Below are 27,418 nucleotides of genomic sequence, written 5' to 3'. Positions count from 1 at the left end.
ATCGGAATCTATAACTAGTGTCACAGGAATGTTTAAAACAAAGTCAGTAAGAAGAGCCAGTCTTCTTATCCTTAAGTCGGCATTGTGCCTTTTGTATTTAATTCCGATGCAATTTCTGTTTTCATCGCCAATAGGACGGTCCAAGCGATACAGTAAACCTGAAGTGAAGCATCGGAATCTATAACTAGTGTCACAGGAACGGTTTAAAACAAAGTCAGTAAGAAGAGCCAGTCTTCTTATCCCTAAGTCGGCATTGCGCCTTTTGTATTTAATTCCGATGCAATTTCTGTGTTTCATCGTCAATAAGAAGGTCCATGGGATACAGTAAACCTGGAGTGTAGCATCGGAGTCTATAACTAGTGTCACAGGAATGGTTCAAATCATAGACTGTAAGAAGAGTCAGTCTTCGTGTACTTAAGTGGTCATTTTGCATTTTGTATTAATTCCGATGCAATTTCTGTGTTTCATCGTCAATAAGAAGGTCCAGGGGATACAGTAAACCTGAAGTGAAGCATCGGAATCTATAACTAGTGTCACAGGAATGGTCAAAACATAGTCAGTAAGAAGAGTCAGTCTTCTTGTACTTAAGTAGGCATTGTGCCTTTTCTATTTAATTCTGATGCAATTTCTGTGTTTCATCGTCAATAACAAGGTCCAAGGGATACAGTAAACGTCGAGTGAAGCATCGGAAGCTATAACTAGTATCAATGGAATGGTTCAAAACATAGACAGTAAGAAGAGTCTGTCTTCTTGTACTTAAGTCGGCATTCTTCCTTATGTACTTAATTCCGATGCAATTTCTGTGTTTCTTCGACAATAAGAAGGTCAGAGGGATACAGTAAACCTGAAGTGAAGAATTGGAATCTATAGCTAGTGTCACAGGAATTGTTCAAAATATAGTCAGTAATAAGAGTCAGTCTTCTTGTCCTTAAGTTGGCATTGTGCCTTTTGTATTAAATTCCGAAGCAATTTCTGTGTTTCATCGTCAATAAGAAGGTCCAAGGGATACAGTAAACCTGGAGTGAAGCATCGCCATCTATAACTAGTGTCACAGGAGTGGTTCAAAACATAGACAGTAAGAGGAGTCAGTCTTCTTGTACTTAAGTCGGCATTGTGCCTTTTGCATTTAGTTCCGATGCAATTTCTGTGTTTCATCGTCAATAAGAAGGTCCAAGGGATACAGTAAACCTCAAGTGAAGCATCGGAATCTATAACTAGTGTCACAGGAATGGTTCAAAACATCGTCAGTAGGAAGAGTCGGTCTTCATGTACTTAAGTCGGCATTGTGCCTTTTGTATTTAATTCCAATGCAATTTCTGTGTTTCATCGTCAATAAGCAGGTCCAAGGGATACGGTAAACCTGGAGTGAAGAATTGGAATCTATAACTAGTGTCACAGGAATGGTTCAAAACATAGACTGTAAGAAGGGTCAGTCTTCTTGTACTTAAGTCGACATTGTGCCTTTTCTATTTAATTCCGATGCAATTTCTGTGTTTCATCGTCAAGAGGAAGGTCCAAGGGATACAGTAAACCTCAAGTGAAGCATCGGAATCTATAACTAGTCTCACAGGAACGGTTCAAACATTGCCAGTAGGAAGAGTTGGTCTTCATGTACTTATGTCGGCATTGTGCCTTTTGTATTTAATTCCGATGCAATTTCTGTGTTTCATCGTCAATAAGAAGGTCCAAGGGATACAGTAAACATCGAGTGAAGCATCGGAAGCTACAACTAGTGTCAATGGAATGGTTCAAAACATAGACAGTAAGAAGAGTCAGTCCTCTTGTACTTAAGTCGGCATTCTTCCTTTTGTATTTAATTCCGATGCAATTTCTGTGTTTCTTCGACAATAACAAGGTCAGAGGGATACAGTAAACCTGAAGTGAAGCATCGGAATCTATAGCTAGTGTCACAGGAATGGTTCAATATATAGTCAGTAATAAGAGTCAGTCTTCTTGTCCTTAAGTCGGCATTGTGCATCTTGCATTTAATTCCGATGCAATTTCTGTGTTTCAACGTCAATAAGAAGGTCCAAGGGATACAGTAAACCTGGAGTGATGCATCGCAATATATAACTAGTGTCACAGGAGTGGTTCAAACATAGACAGTAAGAAGAGTCAGTCTTCTTGTACTTAAGTCGGCATTGTGCCTTTTGCATTTCATTCCGATGCAGTTTCTGTGTTTCATCGTCAATAAGAAGGGTCCAAGGGATACAGTAAACCTCAAGTGAAGCATCGGAATCTATAACTAGTGTCACAGGAATAGTTTCAAATCATCGTCAGTAGGATGAGTCGGTCTTCATGTTACTTAAGTCGACATTGTGCCTTTTCTATTTAATTCCGATGCAATTTCTGTGTTTCATCGTCAATAAGAAGGTCAGAGGGATACAGCAAACCTGAAGTGAAGCATCGGAATCTAAAACTAGTGTCACAGGAATGGTTCAGAAACATAGACAGTAGGAAGAGTCAGTCTTCTTGTACTTAAGTCGGCATAGTGGCCTTTGGTATTTAATTCCGAGGCAATTTCTGTGTTTCATCGTCAATAAGCAGGTCCAAGGGATACAGTAAACCTGAAGTGAAGCATCGGAATCTATAACTAGTGTCACAGGAATGGTTCAAAACATAGACAGTACGAAGAGTCAGTCTTCTTGTACTTAAGTCGGCATTGTGCCTTTTCTATTTCATTCCGATGCAATTACTGTGTTTCATCGTCAATAAGAAGGTCAGAGGGATACAGCAAACCTGAAGAGAAGCATCGGAATCCAAAACTAGTGTCACAGGAATGGTTCAAAACATAGACAGTAGGAAGAGTCTGTCTTCTTGTAGTTAAGTCGGCATTGTGCCATTTGTATTGAATTCCTATGCAATTTCTGTGTTTCATCGTCAATAAGCTGGTCCAGGGGATACAGTAAACCTGGAGTGAAGCATCGGATTCTATAACTTGTGTCACAGGAATGGTTCAAAACATAGACAGTAAGAAGAGTCAGTCTTCTTGTACTTAAGTCGGACAGTGTGCCATTTCTATTTAATTCCGATGCAATTTCTGTGTTTCATCGTCAATAAGAAAGTCAGAGGGACACAATAAACCTGAAGTGAAGCATCGGAATCTATAACTAGTGTCACAGGAATGGTCAAAACATAGTCTGTAAGAAGAGTCAGTCTTCTTGTACTTAAGTCGGCATTGTGCCATTTCTATTTAATTCCGATGCAATTTCTGTGTTTCATCGTCAATAAGAAGGTCTAAGGGATACAGTAAACCTGGAGTGATGCATCGGAATCTATAACTACTGTCAATGGAATGGTTCAAACATAGACAGTAAGAAGAGTCAGTCTTCTTGTACTTAAGTCGCCATTGTGCCTTTCGTATTTAATTCCGATGCAATTTCTGTGTTTCATCGTCAAAAAGAAGACCCAAGGGATACAGTAGACCTGCAGTGAAGCATCGGAATCGATTACTAGTGTCACTGGAATGGTTCAAAATATAGACAGTAAGAAGAGTCAGTCTTCTTGTACATAAGTCCGGCATTGTGCCTTTTGTATTTAATTCCGATGCAATGTCTGTGATTCATCGTCACTAAGAAGGCCCAAGGGATACAGTAAACCTGAAGTGAAGCATCGGACTCTATAACTAGTGTCACAGAAATGGCTCAAATCATAGACAGTATACGAGTCAGTCTTCTTGTACTTAAGTCGGCATTGAGTCTTTTGTATTTAATTCCGATGCAATTTCTGTGTTTCATCGTCAATAAGAAGGTCCGAGGGATACAGTAAACCTGAAATGACGCATCGGAATCTTTAACTAGTGTCACAGGAATGGTTCAAAACATAGACAGTAAGAAGGGTCAGTCTTCTTGTACTTAAGACGGCATTGTGCCTTTTGTATTTAATTCCGATGCAATTTCTGTGTTTCATCGTCAATAAGAGGGTCCAAGGGATACAGTAAACCTGAAGTGAAGCATCAGAATCTATTACTAGTGTCACAGGAATGGTTCATAACATAGACAGTAAGAAAAGTCAGTCGTCTTGTACTTAAGTCGGCATTGTGCCTTTTCTATTTAATTCCGATGGAATTTCTGTGTTTCATCGTCAATAAGAAGATCTAAGGGATACAGTAAACCTCAAGTGAAGCATCGGAATCTATAACTAGTGTCACAGGAACGGTTAAAACGTAGTCAGTAGGAAGAGTTTGTCTTCATGTACTTATGTCGGCACTGTGCCTTCTGTATTTAATTCCGATGCAATTTCTGTGTTTCATCGTCAATAAGAAGTCCAAGGGGTTACAGTAAACCTGGAGTGAAGCATCGGAATCTATAACTAGTGACACAGGAATGGTTCAAAACATAGACAGTAAGAAGAGTGAGACGTCTTGAACTTAAGTCGGCATTGTGCCTTTTTAATTAATTCCAATGCAATTTCTGTGTTTCATCGTCAAAAAGAAGACCCAAGGGATACAGTAGACCTGCAGTGAAGCATCGGAATCCAGTACTAGTGTCACAGGAATGGTTCAAAATATAGACAGTAAGAAGAGTCAGTCTTCTTGTACTTAAGTCGGCATTGTGCCTTTTGTATTTAATTCCGATGCAATTTCTGTGATTCATCGTCACTAAGAAGGCCCAAGGGATACAGTAAACCTGAAGTGAAGCATCTGACTCTGTAACTAGTGACACAAAAATGGTTCAAAACATTGACAGTATAGGAGTCAGTCTTCTTGTACTTAAGTCGGCATTGTGCCTTTTGTATTTATTTCCGATGCAATTTCTGTGGTTCATCGTCAATAAGAAGGTCCAAGGGATACAGTAAACCTCAAGTGAAGCATCGGAATCTATAACTAGTGTCACAGGAACGGTTCAAACATAGTCAGTAGGAAGAGTTGGTCTTCATGTACATATGTCGGCATTGTGCCATTTGTATTTAATTACGATGCAATTTCTGTGTTTTCATCGTCAATAAGAAGGTCCAGGGGATACAGTAAACCTCAAGTGAAACATCGGAATCTATAACTAGTGTCACAAGAATCGTTCAAATCATAGACAGAGGAAAGAGTCAGTCTTCTTGTACTTAAGTCGGCATTGTGCTTTTTCTATTTAATTCCGATGCAATATCTGTGTTTCATCGTCAATAAGAAGGTCCAAGGGATACAGTAAACCTCAAGTGAAGCATCGGAATCTATAACTAGTGTCACAGGAATGGTACAAAACATAGACAGCGGGAAGGGTCAGTCTTCTTGTACTTAAGTCGGCATTGTGCCTTTTCTATTTAATTCCGATGCAATTTCTGTGTTTCATCGTAAATAAAAAGGTCCAAGGGATACAGTAAACCTGAAATGACGCATCGGAATCTATAACTAGTGTCACAGGAATGGTTCAAAACATAGACAGTAAGAAGGGTCAGTCTTCTTGTACTTAAGACGGCGTTGTGCCTTTTGTATTTAATTCCGATGCAATTTCTGTGATTCATCGACAATAAGAAGGTCCAAGGGATACAGTAAACCTCAAGTGAAGCATCGGAATCTATAACTAGTGTCACAGGAATGGTTCAAAACAAAGTCAGTAAGAAGAGCCAGTCTCCTTATCCTTAAGTCGGCATTGTGCCTTTTTAATTCCGATGCAATTTCTGTGTTTCATCGTCAATAAGAAGGTCCAGGGGATACAGTAAACCTGAAGTGAAGCATCGGAATCTATAACTAGTGTAACAGCAATGGTCAAAACATAGTCAGTAAGAAGAGTCAGTCTTCTTGTACTTACGTCGGCATTGTGCCTTTTGTATTTAATTCCGATGATATTTCTGTGTTTCATCGTCAATAAGAAGGTCCAAGGGATACAGTAAACCTGGAGTGAAGCATCGGAATCAATAGCTAGTGTCACAGGAATGGTTCAAAGTATAGTCAGTAATAAGAGTCAGTCTTCTTGTCCTTAAGTCGGCGTTGTGCCTCTTGTATTTAATTCCGATGCAATTTCTGTGTTTCATCGTCAATAAGAAGGTCCAATGGATACAGTAAACCTGGAGTGAAGCATCGGATTCTATAACTAGTGTCACAGGAATGCTTCAAATCATAGCCATTAAGAAGAGTCAGTCTTCTTGTACTTAAGTCGACTTTGTGCCATTTCCATTTAATTCCGATGGAATTTCTGTGTTTCATCGTCAATAAGAAGGTCAGAGGGACACAATAAACCTGAAGTGAAGCATCGGGATCTATAACTAGTGTCACAGGAATGGTTCAAAACATAGTCAGTAATAAGTGTCAGTCTTCTTGTACTTAAGTCGGCATTGTACCTTTTCTATTTAATTCCGATGCGAATTCTATGTTTCATCGTCAATAACAAGGTCCAAGGGATACAGTAAACCTGGAGTGAAGCATCAGAATCTATAACTAGTGTCAATGGAATGGTTCAAAACATAGACAGTAAGAAGAGTCAGTCTTCTTGTACTTAAGTAGGTATTGTGATTTTTGTATTTAATTCCGACGCAATTTCTAGGTTTCTTCGTCAATAAGAAGGTCAGAGGGATACAGTAAACCTGAAGTCAAGCATCGGAATCTATAACTAGTGTCACAGGGATGGTTCAAAACATAGACAGTAAGAAGAGTCAGTCTTCTTGTACTTAAGTCGGCATTGTACCTTTTGTATTTAATTCCGATTCAATTTCTGTGTTTCATCGTCAATAAGAAGGTCAGAGGAATACAGTAATCCTGAAGTGAAGCATCGGAATCTATAACTAGTGTCACAGGAATGGTTCAAAACATAGTCAGTAAGAATAGTAAGTCTTCTTGCACTAAAGTCATCATTGTGCATATTCTATTTGATTCTGATGCAAATTATGTGTTTCATCGTCAATAAGAAGGTCCAAGGGATACAGTAAACCTGGAGTGATGCATCGGAATCTATAACTAGTGTCACAGGAATGGTTCACATCATAGACAGTAAGAAGAGTCAGACTTCTTTTACTTAAGTCGGCATTGTGCCTTTTGTATTTAATTCCGATGCAATTTCTGTGTTTCATCGCCAATAAGAAGGTCCACGGGATACAGTAAACCTGGAGTGAAGCATCGGAGTCTATAACTAGTGTCACAGGACTGGTTCAAAATTAGACAGTAAGAAGAGTCAGTCTTCTTATACTTAATTCGGCATTGTGCCTTTTGTATTTAATTCCGATGCAATTTCTGTGTTTCATCGTCAATAAGAAGGTCCAAGGGATACAGTAAACCTGGAGTGAAGCATCGGAATCTATAACTAGTGTCACAGGAGTGGTTCAAATTATAGACAGTAAGAAGAGTCAGTCTTCTTGTACTTAAGTCGGCATTGTGCCTTTTGCATTTAATTCCGATGCAATTTCTGTGTCTCATCGTCAATAAGAAGGTCCAAGGGATACAGTAAACCTCAAGTGAAGCATCGGAATCTATAACTAGTGTCACAGGAATGGTTCAAAGCATCGTCAGTAGGAAGAGTCGGTCTTCATGTACTTAAGTCGGCATTGTGCATTTTGTATTTAATTCCGATGCAATTTCTGTGCTTCATCGTCAATAAGCAGGTCCAAGGGATAGAGTAAACCTGGAGTGAAGCATTGGAATCTATAACTAGTGTCACAGGAATGGTTCAAATAATAGACAGTAAGAAGAGTCAGTCTTCTTGTACGGAAGTCGACATTGTGCCTTTTCTATTTAATTCCGATGCAATTTCTGTGTTTCATCGTCAATAAGAAGGTCAGAGGGATACAGCAAACCTAAAGTGAAGCATCGGAATCTAAAACTAGTGTCACAGGAATGGTTCAAAGCATCGTCAGTAGGAAGAGTCGGTCTTCATGTACTTAAGTCGGCATTGTGCGTTTTGTATTTAATTCCGACGCAATTTCTGTGTTTCATCGTCAATAAGCAGGTCCAAGGGATACAGTAAACCTGAAGTGAAGCATCGTAATCTATAACTAGTGTCACAGGAATGGTTCAAAACATAGACAGTATGAAGTGTCAGTCTTCTTGTACTTAAGTCGGCATTGTGAAATTTCTATTAAATTCCGATGCAATTTCTGTGTTTCATCGTCAATAAGAAGGTCAGAGGGATAGAGTAAACCTGAAGTGAAGCATCGGAATCCAAAACTAGTGTCACACGAATGGTTCAAAACATAGTCAGTAAGAAGAGTCAGACTTCTTGTCCTTTAGTCGGCATTGTGCCTTTTGTATTTAATTCCGATGCAATTTCTGTGATTCATCGGCAATAAGGTCAGAGGAATACAGTAAACCTGAAGTGAAGCATCGGAATGTATAACTAGTGTCACAGGAATGGTTCAAAACAAAGTCAGTAAGAAGAGCCACTCTTCTTATCCTTAAGTCGGCATTGTGCCTTTTGTATATAATTCCGATGCAATTTCTGTGTTTCATCGTCAATAAGAAGGTCCATGGGATACAGTAAACCTGGAGTGTAGCATCGGAGTCTATAACTAGTGTCACAGGAGTGGTTCAAATCATAGAATGTAAGAAGAGTCAGTCTTCGTGTACTTAAGTCGGCATTTTGCCTTTTCTATTTAATTCCGATGCAATTTCTGTGTTTCATCGTCAATAAGAAGGTCCAGGGGATACAGTAAACCTGAAGTGAAGCATCGGAATCTATAGCTAGTGTCACAGGAATGGTTCAAAATATAGTCAGTAATAAGAGTCAGTCTTCTTATCCTTAAGTCGGCGTTGTGCCTTTTGTATTTAATTCCGATGCAATTTCTGTGTTTCATCGTCAATAAGAAGGTCCAAGGGATACAGTAAACCTGGAGTGAAGCATCGGAATCTATAACTAGTGTCACAGGAGTGGTTCAAAACATAGACAGTAAGAAGAGTCAGTCTTCTTGTACTTAAGTCGGCATTGTGCCTTTTTCATTTAATTCCGATGCAATTTCTGTGTCTCATCGTCAATAAGAAGGTGCAAGGGATACAGTAAACCTCAAGTGAAGCATCGGAATCTATAACTAGTGTCACAGGAATGGTTCAAAACATCGTCAGTAGGAAGAGTCGGTCTTCATGTACTTAAGTCGGCATTGTGCCTTTTGTATTTAATTCCGATGCAATTTCTGTGTTTCATCGTCAATAAGCAGGTCCAAGGGATACAGTAAACCTGGAGTGAAGCATTGGAATCTGTAACTAGTGTCACAGGAATGGTTCAAAATATAGACAGTAAGAAGAGTCAGTCTTCTTGTATGTAAGTCGACATTGTGCCTTTTCTATTTAATTCCGATGCAATTTCTGTGTTTCGGCGTCAATAAGAAGGTCAGAGGGATACAGCAAACCTGAAGTGAAGCATCGGAATCTAAAACTAGAGTCACAGGAATGGTTCAAAGCATCGTCAGTAGGAAGAGTAGGTCTTCTTGTACTTAAGTCGGCATTGTGCTTTTGTATTTAATTCCGATGCAATTTCTGTGTTTCATCGTCAATAAAAAGGTCCAAGGGATACAGTAAACCTGAAGTGAAGCATCGTAATCTATAACTAGTGTCACAGGAATGGTTCAAAACATAGACAGTATGAAGTGTCAGTCTTCTTGTACTTAAGTCGGCATTGTGCTTTTTCTATTAAATTGCGATGAAATTTCTGTGTTTCATCGTCAATAAGAATGTCAGAGGGATAGAGTAAACCTGAAGTGAAGCATCGGAATCCAAAACTAGTGTCGCACGAATGGTTCAAATCATAGACAGTAGGAAGAGTCAGTCTTCTTGTAGTTAAGTCGGCATTGTTCCTTTTGTATTGAATTCCGATGAAATATCTGTGTATCATCGTCAATAAGCTGGTCCAAGGGATACAGTAAACCTGGAGTGAAGCATCGGATTCTATAACTAGTGTCACAGGAATGGTTCAAATCATAGACAGTAAGAAGAGTCAGTCTTCTTGTACTTAAGTCGACATTGTGCCATTTCCGTTTAATTCCGATGGAATTTCTGTGTTTCATCGTCAATAAGAAGGTCAGAGGGACACAATAAACGTGAAGTGAAGCATCGGGATCTATAACTAGTGTCACAGGAATGGTTCAAAAAAAAGCCAGTAAGAAGTGTCAGTCTTCTTGTCCTTAAGTCAGCAATTTGCTCTTTGTATTTAATTCCGATGCAATTTCTGTGTTTCATCGTCAATAAGAAGGTCAGAGGGATACAGTAAACCTGGAGTGTAGCATCGGAATCTATAACTAGTGTCACAGGAATTGTTCAAATCATAGACAGTAAGAAGAGTCAGTCCTCGCGTACTTAAGTCGGCATTTTGCATTTTGTATTTAATTCCGATGCAATTTCTGTGGTTCATCGTAAATAAGAAGATCCAAGGGATACAGTAAACCTGAGGTGAAGCATCGGAATCCATAACTATTGTCCCAGGAATGGTTCAAAACATAGTCAGTAATAAGAGTCAGTCTTCTTGTACTTAAGTCGGCATTGTGCCTTTTCTATTTAATTCCGATGCGATTTCTATGTTTCATCGTCAATAACAAGGTCCAAGGGATACAGTAAACCTGGAGTGAAGCATCAGAATCTATAACTAGTGTCAATGGAATGGTTCAAAACATAGACAGTAAGAAGAGTCAGTCTTCTTGTACTTAAGTCGGCATTGTGCCTTTTGTATTTAATTCCGATGCAATTTCTGTGTTTCATCGCCAATAAGAAGGTCCACGGGATACAGTAAACCTGGAGTGAAGCATCTTAGTCTATAACTAGTGTCACAGGACTGGTTCAAAAATAGACAGTAAGAAGAGTCAGTCTTCTTATACTTAATTCGGCATTGTGCCTTTTGTATTTAATTCCGATGCAATTTCTGTGTTTCATCGTCAATAAGAAGGTCAGAAGGATACAGTAAACCTGAAGTGAAGCATCGGAATCCGTAACTTGTGTCACAAGAATGGTTCAAAACATAGTCAGTAAGAAGAGTCAGTCTTCTTGTACTTAAGTCGGCATTGTGCCTTTTCTATTTAATTCAGATGCAATTTCTGTGTTTCATCGTCAATAAGGTAAGAGGGATACAGTAAACCTGAAGTGAAGCATCGGAATCTATAACTACTGTCACAGGAATGGTTCAAAACATAGTCAGTAAGAAGAGTCAGTCTACGTGTACTTAAGTTGCATTGTGCCTTTCGTTTTTAATTCCGATGCAATTTCTGTGTTTCACACCAATAAGAAGGTCAGAGGGATACAGTAAACCTGAAGTGAAGCATCGCAATCTATAACTAGTGTCTCAGGAATGGTTCAAAACATAGTCAGTAAGAAGAGTCAGTCTTCTTGTCCTTTAGTCGGCATTGTGCCTTTTGTATTTAATTCCGATGCAATTTCTGTGATTCATCGGCAATAAGGTCAGAGGAATACAGTAAACCTGAAGTGAAGCATCGGAATTGTATAACTAGTGTCACAGGAATGGTTCAAAACAAAGTCAGTAAGAAGAGCCACTCTTCTTATCCTTAAGTCGGCATTGTGCCTTTTGTATATAATTCCGATGCAATTTCTGTGTTTCATCGTCAATAAGAAGGTCCATGGGATACAGTAAACCTGGAGTGTAGCATCGGAGTCTATAACTAGTGTCACAGGAATGGTTCAAATCATAGAATGTAAGAAGAGTCAGTCTTCGTGTACTTAAGTCGGCATTTTGCCTTTTGTATTTAATTCCGATGCAATTTCTGTGTTTCATCGTCAATAAGAAGGTCCAGGGGATACAGTAAACCTGAAGTGAAGCATCGGAATCCATAGCTAGTGTCACAGGAATGGTTCAAAATATAGTCAGTAATTAGAGTCAGTCTTCTTATCCTTAATTCGGCGTTGTGCCTTTTGTATTTAATTCCGATGCAATTTCTGTGTTTCATCGTCAATAAGAAGGTCCAAGGGATACAGGAAACCTGGAGTGAAGCGTCGGAATCTATAACTAGTGTCACAGGAGTGGTTCAAATCATAGACAGTAAGAAGAGTCAGTCTTCTTGTACTTAAGTCGGCATTGTGTCTTTTTCATTTAATTCCGATGAAATTACTGTGTCTCATCGTCAATAAGAAGGTCCAAGGGATACAGTAAACCACAAGTGAAGCATCGGAATCTATAACTAGTGTCACAGGAATGGTTGAAAACATCGTCAGTAGGAAGAGTCGGTCTTCATGTACTTAAGTCGGCATTGTGCCTTTTGTATTTAATTCCGATGCAATTTCTGTGTTTCATCGTCAGTAAGCAGGTCCAAGGGATACAGTAAACCTGGAGTGAAGCATTGGAATCTGTAACTAGTGTCACAGGAATGGTTCAAAAAATAGACAGTAAGAAGAGTCAGTCTTCTTGTATGTAAGTCGACATTGTGCCTTTTCTATTTAATTCCGATGCAATTTCTGTGTTTCGGCGTCAATAAGAAGGTCAGAGGGATACATCAAACCTGAAGTGAAGCATCGGAATCTAAAACTAGAGTCACAGGAATGGTTCAAAGCATCGTCAGTAGGAAGAGTCGGTCTTCTTGTACTTAAGTCGGCATTGTGCCTTTTGTATTTAATTCCGATGCAATTACTGTGTTTCATCGTCAATAAAAAGGTCCAACGGATACAGTAAACCTGAAGTGAAGCATCGTAATCTATAACTAGTGTCACAGGAATGGTTCAAAACATAGACAGTATGAAGTGTCAGTCTTCTTGTACTTAAGTCGGCATTGTGCTTTTTCTATTAAATTGCGATGCAATTTCTGTGTTTCATCGTCAATAAGAATGTCATAGGGATTCAGTAAACCTGAAGTGAAGCACCGGAATCCAAAACTAGTGTCACACGAATGGTTCAAATCATAGACAGTAGGAAGAGTCAGTCTTCTTGTAGTTAAGTCGGCATTGTCCCTTTTGTATTGAATTCCGATGAAATTTCTGTGTATCATCGTCAATAAGCTGGTCCAAGGGATACAGTAAACCTATAGTGAAGCATCGGATTCTATAACTAGTGTCACAGGAATGGTTCAAATCATAGACAGTAAGAAGAGTCAGTCTTCTTGTACTTAAGTCGACATTGTGCCATTTCCGTTTAATTCCGATGGAATTTCTGTGTTTCATCGTCAATAAGAAGGTCAGAGGGACACAATAAACCCGAAGTGAAGCATCGGGATCTATAACTAGTGTCACAGGAATGGTTCAAAAAAAAGCCAGTAAGAAGTGTCAGTCTTCTTGTCCTTAAGTCAGCAATTTGCTCTTTGTATTTAATTCCGATGCAATTTCTGTGTTTCATTGTCAATAAGAAGGTCAGAGGGATACAGTAAACCTGGAGTGTAGCATCGGAATCCATAACTAGTGTCACAGGAATTGTTCAAATCACAGACAGTAAGAAGAGTCAGTCCTCGCGTACTTAAGTCGGCATTTTGCATTTTGTATTTAATTCCGATGCAATTTCTGTGGTTCATCGTAAATAAGAAGATCCAAGGGATACAGTAAACCTGAGGTGAAGCATCGGAATCCATAACTATTGTCCCAGGAATGGTTCAAAACATAGTCAGTAATAAGAGTCAGTCTTCTTGTACTTAAGTCGGCATTGTACCTTTTCTATTTAATTCCGATGCGATTTCTATGTTTCATCGTCAATAACAAGGTCCAAGGGATACAGTAAACCTGGAGTGAAGCATCAGAATCTATAACTAGTGTCAATGGAATGGTTCAAAACATAGACAGTAAGAAGAGTTAGTCTTCTTGTACTTAAGTCGGCATTGTGATTTTTGTATTTAATTCCGATGCAATTTCTGGGTTTTTTCGTCAATAGGAAGGTCAGAGGGATACAGTAAACCTGAAGTGAAGCATCGGAATCTATAACTAGTGTCACAGGGATGGTTCAAAACATAGACAGTAAGAAGAGTCAGTCTTCTTGTACTTAGGTCGGCATTGTGCCTTTTCTATTTAATTCCGATTCAATTTCTGTGTTTCATCGTCAATAAGAAGGTCAGAGGAATACAGTAATCCTGAAGTGAAGCATCGGAATCTATAACTAGTGTCACAGGAATGGTTCAAAACATAGTCAGTAAGAATAGTAAGTCTTCTTGCACTAAAGTCATCATTGTGCATATTCTATTTGATTCTGATGCAAATTCTGTGTTTCATCGTCAGTAAGAAGGTCCAAGGGATACAGTAAACCTGGAGTGATGCATCGGAATCTATAACTAGTGTCAAAGGAATGGTTCAAATCGTAGACAGTAAGAAGAGTCAGACTTCTTTTACTTAAGTCGGCATTGTGCCTTTTGTATTTAATTCCGATGCAATTTCTGTGTTTCATCGCCAATAAGAAGGTCCACGGGATACAGTAAACCTGGAGTGAAGCATCGGAGTCTATAACTAGTTGCACAGGACTGGTTCAAAAATAGACAGTTAGAAGAGTCAGTCTTCTTATACTTAATTCGGCATTGTGCCTTTTGTATTTAATTCCGATGCAATATCTGTGTTTCATCGTCAATAAGAAGGTCAGAAGGATACAGTAAACCTGAAGTGAAGCATCGGAATCCGTAACTTGTGTCACAAGAATGGTTCAAAACATAGTCAGTAGGAAGAGTCAGACTTCTTGTACTTAAATCGGCATTGTGCCTTTTGTATTTAATTCCGATGCAATTTCTGTGTTCCATCGTCTAAAAGAAGGTCCAAGGGATACAGTAAACCTGGAGTGAAGCATCGGAATCTATAACTAGTGTCACAGGGACGGTTCAAAACATAGACCGTAAGATGAGTCGGTATTCTTGTACTTAAGTCGGCGTTGTGCTTTTTGTATTTATTCCGATGCAATTTCTGTGTTTCATCGTCACTAAGAAGGTCAGCGGGATACAGTAATCCTGAAGTTAAGCATCGGAATCAATAACTAGTGTCACAGGAATGGTTCAAAGCTTACTCAGTAAGAAGAGTCAGTCTTCTTGTGCTTAAGTCGGCATTGTGCCTTTTGTATTGAATTCCGATGCAATTTCTGTGTTTCATCTTCAATAAGTTGGTCCAAGGGAAACAGTAAACCTGAAGTGAAGCATCGGAATCTATAACTAGTGTCACAGGAATGGTTCAAAGCATAGACAGTAAGAAGAGTCAGTCTTCTTGTACTTAAGTCAGCATTGTGTCTTTTGTATTTAATTCCGATGCAATTTCTGTGTTTCATCGTCAATAAGAAGGTCCAAGGGATACAGTAAACCTGAAGTGAAGCATCGGAATCTACAACTAGTGTCTCAGGAATGGTTCAAAACATAGACAGTAAGAAGAGTCAGTCTTCTTGTACTTAAGTTGGCATTGTGCCTTTTCTATTTAATTCTGATGCAATTTCTGTGTTTCATCGTCAATAAGGTCAGAGGGATACAGTAAACCTGAAGTGAAGCATCGGAATCTATAAATACTGTCACAGGAATGGTTCAAAACATAGTCAGTAAGAAGAGTCAGTCTACTTGTACTTAAGTTTGCATTGTGCCTTTCGTATTTAATTCCGATGCAATTTCTGTGTTTCACACCAATAAGAAGGTCAGAGGGATACAGTAAACCTGAAGTGAAGCATTGCAATCTATAACTAGTGTCTCAGGAATGGTTCAAAACATAGTCAGTAAGAAGAGTCAGTCTTCTTGTCCCTTAGTCGGCATTGTGCCTTTTGTATTTAATTCCGATGCAATTTCTGTGTTTCATCGTCAATAAGAAGGTCCATGGGATACAGTAAACCTGAAGTGAAGCATCTGACTCTATAACTAGTGACACAGAAATGGTTCAAAACATTGACAGTATAGGAGTCAGTCTTCTTGTACTCAAGTCGGCATTGTGACTTTTGTGTTTATTTCCGATGCAATTTCTGTGGTTCATCGTCAATAAGAAGGTCCAAGGGATACAGTAAACCTCAAGTGAAGCATCGGAATCTATAACTAGTGTCACAGGAACGGTTCAAACATAGTCAGTAGGAAGAGTTGGTCTTCATGTACATATGTCGGCATTGTGCCATTTGTATTTAATTACGATGCAATTTCTGTGTTTCATCGTCAATAAGAGGGTCCAGGGGATACAGTAAACCTCAAGTGAAGCATCGGAATCTATAACTAGTGTCACAAGAATCGTTCAAATCATAGACAGAGGAAAGAGTCAGTCTTCTTGTACTTAAGTCGGCATTGTGCTTTTTCTATTTAATTCCGATGCAATATCTGTGTTTCATCGTCAATAAGAAGGTCCAAGTGATACAGTAAACCTCAAGTGAAGCGTCAGAATCATAACTAGTGTCACAGGAATGGTTCAAAACATAGACAGCGGGAAGGGTCAGTCTTCTTATACTTAAGTCGGCATTGTGCCTTTTCTATTTAATTCCGATGCAATTTCTGTGTTTCATCGTAAATAAAAAGGTCCAAGAGATACAGTAAACCTGAAATGACGCATCGGAATCTATAATTAGTGTCACAGGAATGGTTCAAAACATAGACAGTAAGAAGGGTCTGTCTTCTTGTACTTAAGACGGCGTTGTGCCTTTTGTATTTAATTCCGATGCAATTTCTGTGATTCATCGACAATAAGAAGGTCCAAGGGATACAGTAAACCTCAAGTGAAGCATCGGAATCTATAACTAGTGTCACAGGAATGGTTCAAACAAAGTCAGTAAGAAGAGCCAGTCTCCTTATCCTTAAGTCGGCATTGTGCCTTTTTAATTCCGATACAATTTCTGTGTTTCATCGTCAATAAGAAGGTCCAGGGGATACAGTAAACCTGAAGTGAAGCATCGGAATCTATAACTAGTGTCACAGGAATGGTCAAAACATAGTCAGTAAGAAGAGTCAGTCTTCTTGTACTTACGTCGGCATTGTGCCTTTTCTATTTGATTCCGATGATATTTCTGTGTTTCATCGTGAATAAGAAGGTCCAAGGGATACAGTAAACCTCAAGTGAAGCATCGGAATCTATAACTAGTGTCACAGGAACGGTTCAAACTTAGTCAGTAGGAAGAGTTGGTATTCATGTACTTATGTCGGCATTGTGCCTTTTGTATTTAATTCCGATGCAATTTCTGTGTTTCATCGTCAATAAGAAGGTCCAGGGGATACAGTAAACATGAAGTAAAGCATCGGAATCTATAGCTAGTGTCACAGGAATGGTTCAAAGTATAGTCAGTAATGAGAGTCAGTCTTCTTGTCCTTAAGTCGGCGTTGTGCCTTTTGTATTTAATTCCGATGCAATTTCTGTGTTTCATCGTCAATAAGAAGGTCAGAAGGATACAGTAAACCTGAAGTGAAGCATCGGAATCCGTAACTTGTGTCACAAGAATGGATCAAAACATAGTCAGTAAGAAGAGTCAGTCTTCTTGTACTTAAGTCGGCATTGTGCCTTTTGTATTTAATTCCGATGCAATTTTGTGTCTCATCGTCAATAAGAAGGTCCAAGGGATACAGTAAACCTCAAGTGAAGCATCGGAATCTATAACTAGTGTCACAGGAATGGTTCAAAGCATCGTCAGTAGGAAGAGTCGGTCTTCATGTACTTAAGTCGGCATTGTGCCTTTTGTATTTAATTCCGATGCAAATTTTGTGCTTCATCGTCAATAAGCAGGTCCAAGGGATAGAGTAAACCTGGAGTGAAGCATTGGAATCTATAACTAGTGTCACAGGATTGGTTCAAATAATAGACAGTAAGAAGAGTCAGTCTTCTTGTACGGAAGTCGACATTGTGCCTTTTCTATTTAATTCCGATGCAATTTCTGTTTTTCATCGTCAATAAGAAGGTCAGAGGGATACAGCAAACCTAAAGTGAAGCATCGGAATCTAAAACTAGTGTCACAGGAATGGTTCAAAGCATTGTCAGTAGGAAGAGTCGGTCTTCATGTACTTAAGTCGGCATTGTGCGTTTTGTATTTAATTCCGATGCAATTTCTGTGTTTCATCGTCAATAAGCAGGTCCAAGGGATACAGTAAACCTGAAGTGAAGCATCGTAATCTATAACTAGTGTCACAGGAATGGTTCAAAACATAGACAGTATGAAGTGTCAGTCTTCTTGTACTTAAGTCGGCATTGTGCCTTTTCTATTAAATTCCGATGCAATTTCTGTGTTTCATCGTCAATAAGAAGGTCAGAGGGACAGAGTAAACCTGAAGTGAAGCATCGGAATCCAAAACTAGTGTCACACGAATGGTTCAAATCATAGACAGTACGAAGAGTCAGTCTTCTTGTAGTTAAGTCGGCATTGTTGCTTTTGTATTGAATTCCGATGAAATTTCTGTGTATCATCGTCAATAAGCTGGTCCAAGGGATACAGTAAACCTGGAGTGAAGCATCGGAATGTATAACTAGTGTCACAGGAATGGTTCAAATAAAAGCCAGTAAGAAGAGTCAGTCTTCTTGTCCTTAAGTCGGCATTGTGCTCTTTGTATTTAATTCCGATGCAATTTCTGTGTTTCATCGTCAATAAGAAGGTCAGAGGGATACAGTAAACCTGGAGTGTAGCATCGGAATCTATAACTAGTGTCACAGGAATTGTTCAAATCATAGACAGTAAGAAGAGTCAGTCCTCGTGTACTTAAGTCGGCATTTTGCATTTTGTATTTAATTCCGATGCAATTTCTGTGGTTCATCGTCAATAAGAAGATCCAAGGGATACAGTAAACCTCAGGTGAAGCATCGGAATCCATAACTATTGTCACAGGAATGGTTCAAAACATAGTCAGTAATAAGAGTCAGTCTTCTTGTACTTAAGTCGGCATTGTACCTTTTCTATTTAATTCCGATGCGATTTCTATGTTTCATCGTCAATAACAAGGTCCAAGGGATACAGTAAACCTGTAGTGAAGAATCAGAATCTATAACTAGTGTCAATGGAATGGTTCAAAACATAGACAGTAAGAAGAGTCAGTCTTCTTGTACTTAAATCGGCATTGTGAATTTTGTATTTAATTCCGATTCAATTTCTGTGTTTCATCGTCAATAAGAAGGTCAGAGGAATACAGTAATCCTGAAGTGAAGCATCGGAATCTATAACTAGTGTCACAGGAATGGTTCAAAACATAGTCAGTAAGAATAGTAAGTCTTGTTGCACTAAAGTCATCATTGTGCATATTCTATTCGATTCTGATGCAAATTCTGTGTTTCATCGTCAATAAGAAGGTCCAAGGGATACAGTAAACCTGGAGTGATGCATCGGAATCTATAACTAGTGTCACAGGAATGGTTCAAATCATAGACAGTAAGAAGGGTCAGACTTCTTTTACTTAAGTCGGCATTGTGCCTTTTGTATTTAATTCCGATGCAATTTCTGTGTCTCATCGCCAATAAGAAGGTCCAAGGGATACAGTAAACCTCAAGTGAAGCATCGGAATCTATAACTAGTGTCACAGGAATGGTTCAAAACATCGTCAGTAGGAAGAGTCTGTCTTCATGTACTTAAGTCGGCATTGTGCCTTTTCTATTTAATTCCGATGCAATTTCTGTGTCTCATCGTCAATAAGAAGGTCCAAGGGATACAGTAAACCTCAAGTGAAGCATTGGAATCTGTAAGTAGTGTCACAGGAATGGTTCAAAAAATAGACAGTAAGAAGAGTCAGTCTTCTTGTACTTAAGTCGGCATTGTGCCTTTTGTATTTAATTCCGATGCAATTTCTGTGTTTCATGGTCAATAAAAAGGTCCAAGGGATACAGTAAACCTGAAGTGAAGCATCGTAATCTATAACTAGTGTCACAGGAATGGTTCAAAACATAGACAGTATGAAGTGTCAGTCTTCTTGTACTTAAGTCGGCATTGTGTTTTTCTATTAAATTGCGATGCAATTTCTGTGTTTCATCGTCAATAAGAATGTCAGAGGGATACAGCAAACCTAAAGTGAAGCATCGGAATCTAAAACTAGTGTCACAGGAATGGTTCAAAGCATTGTCAGTAGGAAGAGTCGGTCTTCATGTACTTAAGTCGGCATTGTGCGTTTTGTATTTAATTCCGATGCAATTTCTGTGTTTCATCGTCAATAAGCAGGTCCAAGGGATACAGTAAACCTGAAGTGAAGCATCGTAATCTATAACTAGTGTCACAGGAATGGTTCAAAACATAGACAGTATGAAGTGTCAGTCTTCTTGTACTTAAGTCGGCTTTGTGCCTTTTCTATTAAATTCCGATGCAATTTCTGTGTTTCATCGTCAATAAGAAGGTCAGAGGGACAGAGTAAACCTGAAGTGAAGCATCGGAATCCAAAACTAGTGTCACACGAATGGTTCAAATCATAGACAGTACGAAGAGTCAGTCTTCTTGTAGTTAAGTCGGCATTGTTGCTTTTGTATTGAATTCCGATGAAATTTCTGTGTATCATCGTCAATAAGCTGGTCCAAGGGATACAGTAAACCTGGAGTGAAGCATCGGAATGTATAACTAGTGTCACAGGAATGGTTCAAATAAAAGCCAGTAAGAAGAGTCAGTCTTCTTGTCCTTAAGTCGGCATTGTGCTCTTTGTATTTAATTCCGATGCAATTTCTGTGTTTCATCGTCAATAAGAAGGTCAGAGGGATACAGTAAACCTGGAGTGTAGCATCGGAATCTATAACTAGTGTCACAGGAATTGTTCAAATCATAGACAGTAAGAAGAGTCAGTCCTCGTGTACTTAAGTCGGCATTTTGCATTTTGTATTTAATTCCGATGCAATTTCTGTGGTTCATCGTCAATAAGAAGATCCAAGGGATACAGTAAACCTCAGGTGAAGCATCGGAATCCATAACTATTGTCACAGGAATGGTTCAAAACATAGTCAGTAATAAGAGTCAGTCTTCTTGTACTTAAGTCGGCATTGTACCTTTTCTATTTAATTCCGATGCGATTTCTATGTTTCATCGTCAATAACAAGGTCCAAGGGATACAGTAAACCTGTAGTGAAGAATCAGAATCTATAACTAGTGTCAATGGAATGGTTCAAAACATAGACAGTAAGAAGAGTCAGTCTTCTTGTACTTAAATCGGCATTGTGAATTTTGTATTTAATTCCGATTCAATTTCTGTGTTTCATCGTCAATAAGAAGGTCAGAGGAATACAGTAATCCTGAAGTGAAGCATCGGAATCTATAACTAGTGTCACAGGAATGGTTCAAAACATAGTCAGTAAGAATAGTAAGTCTTGTTGCACTAAAGTCATCATTGTGCATATTCTATTCGATTCTGATGCAAATTCTGTGTTTCATCGTCAATAAGAAGGTCCAAGGGATACAGTAAACCTGGAGTGATGCATCGGAATCTATAACTAGTGTCACAGGAATGGTTCAAATCATAGACAGTAAGAAGGGTCAGACTTCTTTTACTTAAGTCGGCATTGTGCCTTTTGTATTTAATTCCGATGCAATTTCTGTGTCTCATCGCCAATAAGAAGGTCCAAGGGATACAGTAAACCTCAAGTGAAGCATCGGAATCTATAACTAGTGTCACAGGAATGGTTCAAAACATCGTCAGTAGGAAGAGTCTGTCTTCATGTACTTAAGTCGGCATTGTGCCTTTTCTATTTAATTCCGATGCAATTTCTGTGTCTCATCGTCAATAAGAAGGTCCAAGGGATACAGTAAACCTCAAGTGAAGCATTGGAATCTGTAAGTAGTGTCACAGGAATGGTTCAAAAAATAGACAGTAAGAAGAGTCAGTCTTCTTGTACTTAAGTCGGCATTGTGCCTTTTGTATTTAATTCCGATGCAATTTCTGTGTTTCATGGTCAATAAAAAGGTCCAAGGGATACAGTAAACCTGAAGTGAAGCATCGTAATCTATAACTAGTGTCACAGGAATGGTTCAAAACATAGACAGTATGAAGTGTCAGTCTTCTTGTACTTAAGTCGGCATTGTGTTTTTCTATTAAATTGCGATGCAATTTCTGTGTTTCATCGTCAATAAGAATGTCAGAGGGATACAGTAAACCTGAAGTGAAGCATCGGAATCCAAAACTAGTGTCACACGAATGGTTCAAATCATAGACAGTAGGAAGAGTCAGTCTTCATGTAGTTAAGTCGGCATTGTTCCTTTTGTATTGAATTCCGATGAAATTTCTGTGTATCATCGTCAATAAGCTGGTCCAAGGGATACAGTAAACCTGGAGTGAAGCATCGGATTCTATAACTAGTGTCACAGGAATGGTTCAAATCATAGACAGTAAGAAGAGTCAGTCTTCTTGTACTTAAGTCGACATTGTGCCATTTCCGTTTAATTCCGATGGAATTTCTGTGTTTCATCGTCAATAAGAAGGTCAGAGGGACACAATAAACCTGAAGTGAAGCATCGGGATCTATAACTAGTGTCACAGGAATGGTTCAAAGTATAGTCAGTAATGAGAGTCAGTCTTCTTGTCCTTAAGTCGGCGTTGTGCCTTTTGTATTTAATTCCGATGCAATTTCTGTGTTTCATCGTCAATAAGAAGGTCAGAAGGATACAGTAAACCTGAAGTGAAGCATCGGAATCCGTAACTTGTGTCACAAGAATGGATCAAAACATAGTCAGTAAGAAGAGTCAGTCTTCTTGTACTTAAGTCGGCATTGTGCCTTTTGTATTTAATTCCGATGCAATTTTGTGTCTCATCGTCAATAAGAAGGTCCAAGGGATACAGTAAACCTCAAGTGAAGCATCGGAATCTATAACTAGTGTCACAGGAATGGTTCAAAGCATCGTCAGTAGGAAGAGTCGGTCTTCATGTACTTAAGTCGGCATTGTGCCTTTTGTATTTAATTCCGATGCAAATTTTGTGCTTCATCGTCAATAAGCAGGTCCAAGGGATAGAGTAAACCTGGAGTGAAGCATTGGAATCTATAACTAGTGTCACAGGATTGGTTCAAATAATAGACAGTAAGAAGAGTCAGTCTTCTTGTACGGAAGTCGACATTGTGCCTTTTCTATTTAATTCCGATGCAATTTCTGTTTTTCATCGTCAATAAGAAGGTCAGAGGGATACAGCAAACCTAAAGTGAAGCATCGGAATCTAAAACTAGTGTCACAGGAATGGTTCAAAGCATTGTCAGTAGGAAGAGTCGGTCTTCATGTACTTAAGTCGGCATTGTGCGTTTTGTATTTAATTCCGATGCAATTTCTGTGTTTCATCGTCAATAAGCAGGTCCAAGGGATACAGTAAACCTGAAGTGAAGCATCGTAATCTATAACTAGTGTCACAGGAATGGTTCAAAACATAGACAGTATGAAGTGTCAGTCTTCTTGTACTTAAGTCGGCATTGTGCCTTTTCTATTAAATTCCGATGCAATTTCTGTGTTTCATCGTCAATAAGAAGGTCAGAGGGACAGAGTAAACCTGAAGTGAAGCATCGGAATCCAAAACTAGTGTCACACGAATGGTTCAAATCATAGACAGTACGAAGAGTCAGTCTTCTTGTAGTTAAGTCGGCATTGTTGCTTTTGTATTGAATTCCGATGAAATTTCTGTGTATCATCGTCAATAAGCTGGTCCAAGGGATACAGTAAACCTGGAGTGAAGCATCGGAATGTATAACTAGTGTCACAGGAATGGTTCAAATAAAAGCCAGTAAGAAGAGTCAGTCTTCTTGTCCTTAAGTCGGCATTGTGCTCTTTGTATTTAATTCCGATGCAATTTCTGTGTTTCATCGTCAATAAGAAGGTCAGAGGGATACAGTAAACCTGGAGTGTAGCATCGGAATCTATAACTAGTGTCACAGGAATTGTTCAAATCATAGACAGTAAGAAGAGTCAGTCCTCGTGTACTTAAGTCGGCATTTTGCATTTTGTATTTAATTCCGATGCAATTTCTGTGGTTCATCGTCAATAAGAAGATCCAAGGGATACAGTAAACCTCAGGTGAAGCATCGGAATCCATAACTATTGTCACAGGAATGGTTCAAAACATAGTCAGTAATAAGAGTCAGTCTTCTTGTACTTAAGTCGGCATTGTACCTTTTCTATTTAATTCCGATGCGATTTCTATGTTTCATCGTCAATAACAAGGTCCAAGGGATACAGTAAACCTGTAGTGAAGAATCAGAATCTATAACTAGTGTCAATGGAATGGTTCAAAACATAGACAGTAAGAAGAGTCAGTCTTCTTGTACTTAAATCGGCATTGTGAATTTTGTATTTAATTCCGATTCAATTTCTGTGTTTCATCGTCAATAAGAAGGTCAGAGGAATACAGTAATCCTGAAGTGAAGCATCGGAATCTATAACTAGTGTCACAGGAATGGTTCAAAACATAGTCAGTAAGAATAGTAAGTCTTGTTGCACTAAAGTCATCATTGTGCATATTCTATTCGATTCTGATGCAAATTCTGTGTTTCATCGTCAATAAGAAGGTCCAAGGGATACAGTAAACCTGGAGTGATGCATCGGAATCTATAACTAGTGTCACAGGAATGGTTCAAATCATAGACAGTAAGAAGGGTCAGACTTCTTTTACTTAAGTCGGCATTGTGCCTTTTGTATTTAATTCCGATGCAATTTCTGTGTCTCATCGCCAATAAGAAGGTCCAAGGGATACAGTAAACCTCAAGTGAAGCATCGGAATCTATAACTAGTGTCACAGGAATGGTTCAAAACATCGTCAGTAGGAAGAGTCTGTCTTCATGTACTTAAGTCGGCATTGTGCCTTTTCTATTTAATTCCGATGCAATTTCTGTGTCTCATCGTCAATAAGAAGGTCCAAGGGATGCAGTAAACCTCAAGTGAAGCATTGGAATCTGTAAGTAGTGTCACAGGAATGGTTCAAAAAATAGACAGTAAGAAGAGTCAGTCTTCTTGTACTTAAGTCGGCATTGTGCCTTTTGTATTTAATTCCGATGCAATTTCTGTGTTTCATGGTCAATAAAAAGGTCCAAGGGATACAGTAAACCTGAAGTGAAGCATCGTAATCTATAACTAGTGTCACAGGAATGGTTCAAAACATAGACAGTATGAAGTGTCAGTCTTCTTGTACTTAAGTCGGCATTGTGTTTTTCTATTAAATTGCGATGCAATTTCTGTGTTTCATCGTCAATAAGAATGTCAGAGGGATACAGTAAACCTGAAGTGAAGCATCGGAATCCAAAACTAGTGTCACACGAATGGTTCAAATCATAGACAGTAGGAAGAGTCAGTCTTCATGTAGTTAAGTCGGCATTGTTCCTTTTGTATTGAATTCCGATGAAATTTCTGTGTATCATCGTCAATAAGCTGGTCCAAGGGATACAGTAAACCTGGAGTGAAGCATCGGATTCTATAACTAGTGTCACAGGAATGGTTCAAATCATAGACAGTAAGAAGAGTCAGTCTTCTTGTACTTAAGTCGACATTGTGCCATTTCCGTTTAATTCCGATGGAATTTCTGTGTTTCATCGTCAATAAGAAGGTCAGAGGGACACAATAAACCTGAAGTGAAGCATCGGGATCTATAACTAGTGTCACAGGAATGGTTCAAAAAAAAGCCAGTAAGAAGTGTCAGTCTTCTTGTCCTTAAGTCAGCAATTTGCTCTTTGTGTTTAATTCCGATGCAATTTCTGTGTTTCATCGTCAATAAGAAGGTCAGAGGGATACAGTAAACCTGGAGTGTAGCATCGGAATCTATAACTAGTGTCACAGGATTGGTTCAAATAATAGACAGTAAGAAGAGTCAGTCTTCTTGTACGGAAGTCGACATTGTGCCTTTTCTATTTAATTCCGATGCAATTTCTGTTTTTCATCGTCAATAAGAAGGTCAGAGGGATACAGCAAACCTAAAGTGAAGCATCGGAATCTAAAACTAGTGTCACAGGAATGGTTCAAAGCATTGTCAGTAGGAAGAGTCGGTCTTCATGTACTTAAGTCGGCATTGTGCGTTTTGTATTTAATTCCGATGCAATTTCTGTGTTTCATCGTCAATAAGCAGGTCCAAGGGATACAGTAAACCTGAAGTGAAGCATCGTAATCTATAACTAGTGTCACAGGAATGGTTCAAAACATAGACAGTATGAAGTGTCAGTCTTCTTGTACTTAAGTCGGCATTGTGCCTTTTCTATTAAATTCCGATGCAATTTCTGTGTTTCATCGTCAATAAGAAGGTCAGAGGGACAGAGTAAACCTGAAGTGAAGCATCGGAATCCAAAACTAGTGTCACACGAATGGTTCAAATCATAGACAGTACGAAGAGTCAGTCTTCTTGTAGTTAAGTCGGCATTGTTGCTTTTGTATTGAATTCCGATGAAATTTCTGTGTATCATCGTCAATAAGCTGGTCCAAGGGATACAGTAAACCTGGAGTGAAGCATCGGAATGTATAACTAGTGTCACAGGAATGGTTCAAATAAAAGCCAGTAAGAAGAGTCAGTCTTCTTGTCCTTAAGTCGGCATTGTGCTCTTTGTATTTAATTCCGATGCAATTTCTGTGTTTCATCGTCAATAAGAAGGTCAGAGGGATACAGTAAACCTGGAGTGTAGCATCGGAATCTATAACTAGTGTCACAGGAATTGTTCAAATCATAGACAGTAAGAAGAGTCAGTCCTCGTGTACTTAAGTCGGCATTTTGCATTTTGTATTTAATTCCGATGCAATTTCTGTGGTTCATCGTCAATAAGAAGATCCAAGGGATACAGTAAACCTCAGGTGAAGCATCGGAATCCATAACTATTGTCACAGGAATGGTTCAAAACATAGTCAGTAATAAGAGTCAGTCTTCTTGTACTTAAGTCGGCATTGTACCTTTTCTATTTAATTCCGATGCGATTTCTATGTTTCATCGTCAATAACAAGGTCCAAGGGATACAGTAAACCTGTAGTGAAGAATCAGAATCTATAACTAGTGTCAATGGAATGGTTCAAAACATAGACAGTAAGAAGAGTCAGTCTTCTTGTACTTAAATCGGCATTGTGAATTTTGTATTTAATTCCGATTCAATTTCTGTGTTTCATCGTCAATAAGAAGGTCAGAGGAATACAGTAATCCTGAAGTGAAGCATCGGAATCTATAACTAGTGTCACAGGAATGGTTCAAAACATAGTCAGTAAGAATAGTAAGTCTTGTTGCACTAAAGTCATCATTGTGCATATTCTATTCGATTCTGATGCAAATTCTGTGTTTCATCGTCAATAAGAAGGTCCAAGGGATACAGTAAACCTGGAGTGATGCATCGGAATCTATAACTAGTGTCACAGGAATGGTTAAAATCATAGACAGTAAGAAGGGTCAGACTTCTTTTACTTAAGTCGGCATTGTGCCTTTTGTATTTAATTCCGATGCAATTTCTGTGTCTCATCGCCAATAAGAAGGTCCAAGGGATACAGTAAACCTCAAGTGAAGCATCGGAATCTATAACTAGTGTCACAGGAATGGTTCAAAACATCGTCAGTAGGAAGAGTCTGTCTTCATGTACTTAAGTCGGCATTGTGCCTTTTCTATTTAATTCCGATGCAATTTCTGTGTCTCATCGTCAATAAGAAGGTCCAAGGGATACAGTAAACCTCAAGTGAAGCATTGGAATCTGTAAGTAGTGTCACAGGAATGGTTCAAAAAATAGACAGTAAGAAGAGTCAGTCTTCTTGTACTTAAGTCGGCATTGTGCCTTTTGTATTTAATTCCGATGCAATTT

The sequence above is a fragment of the Schistocerca piceifrons genome, unplaced genomic scaffold (assembly GCF_021461385.2).
Source record: "Schistocerca piceifrons isolate TAMUIC-IGC-003096 unplaced genomic scaffold, iqSchPice1.1 HiC_scaffold_1718, whole genome shotgun sequence".
NCBI classification, from domain to species: domain Eukaryota; kingdom Metazoa; phylum Arthropoda; class Insecta; order Orthoptera; family Acrididae; genus Schistocerca; species Schistocerca piceifrons.
The sequence above is the reverse complement of the archived record's forward strand: the minus strand, read 5'-3'. Positions refer to the sequence as shown.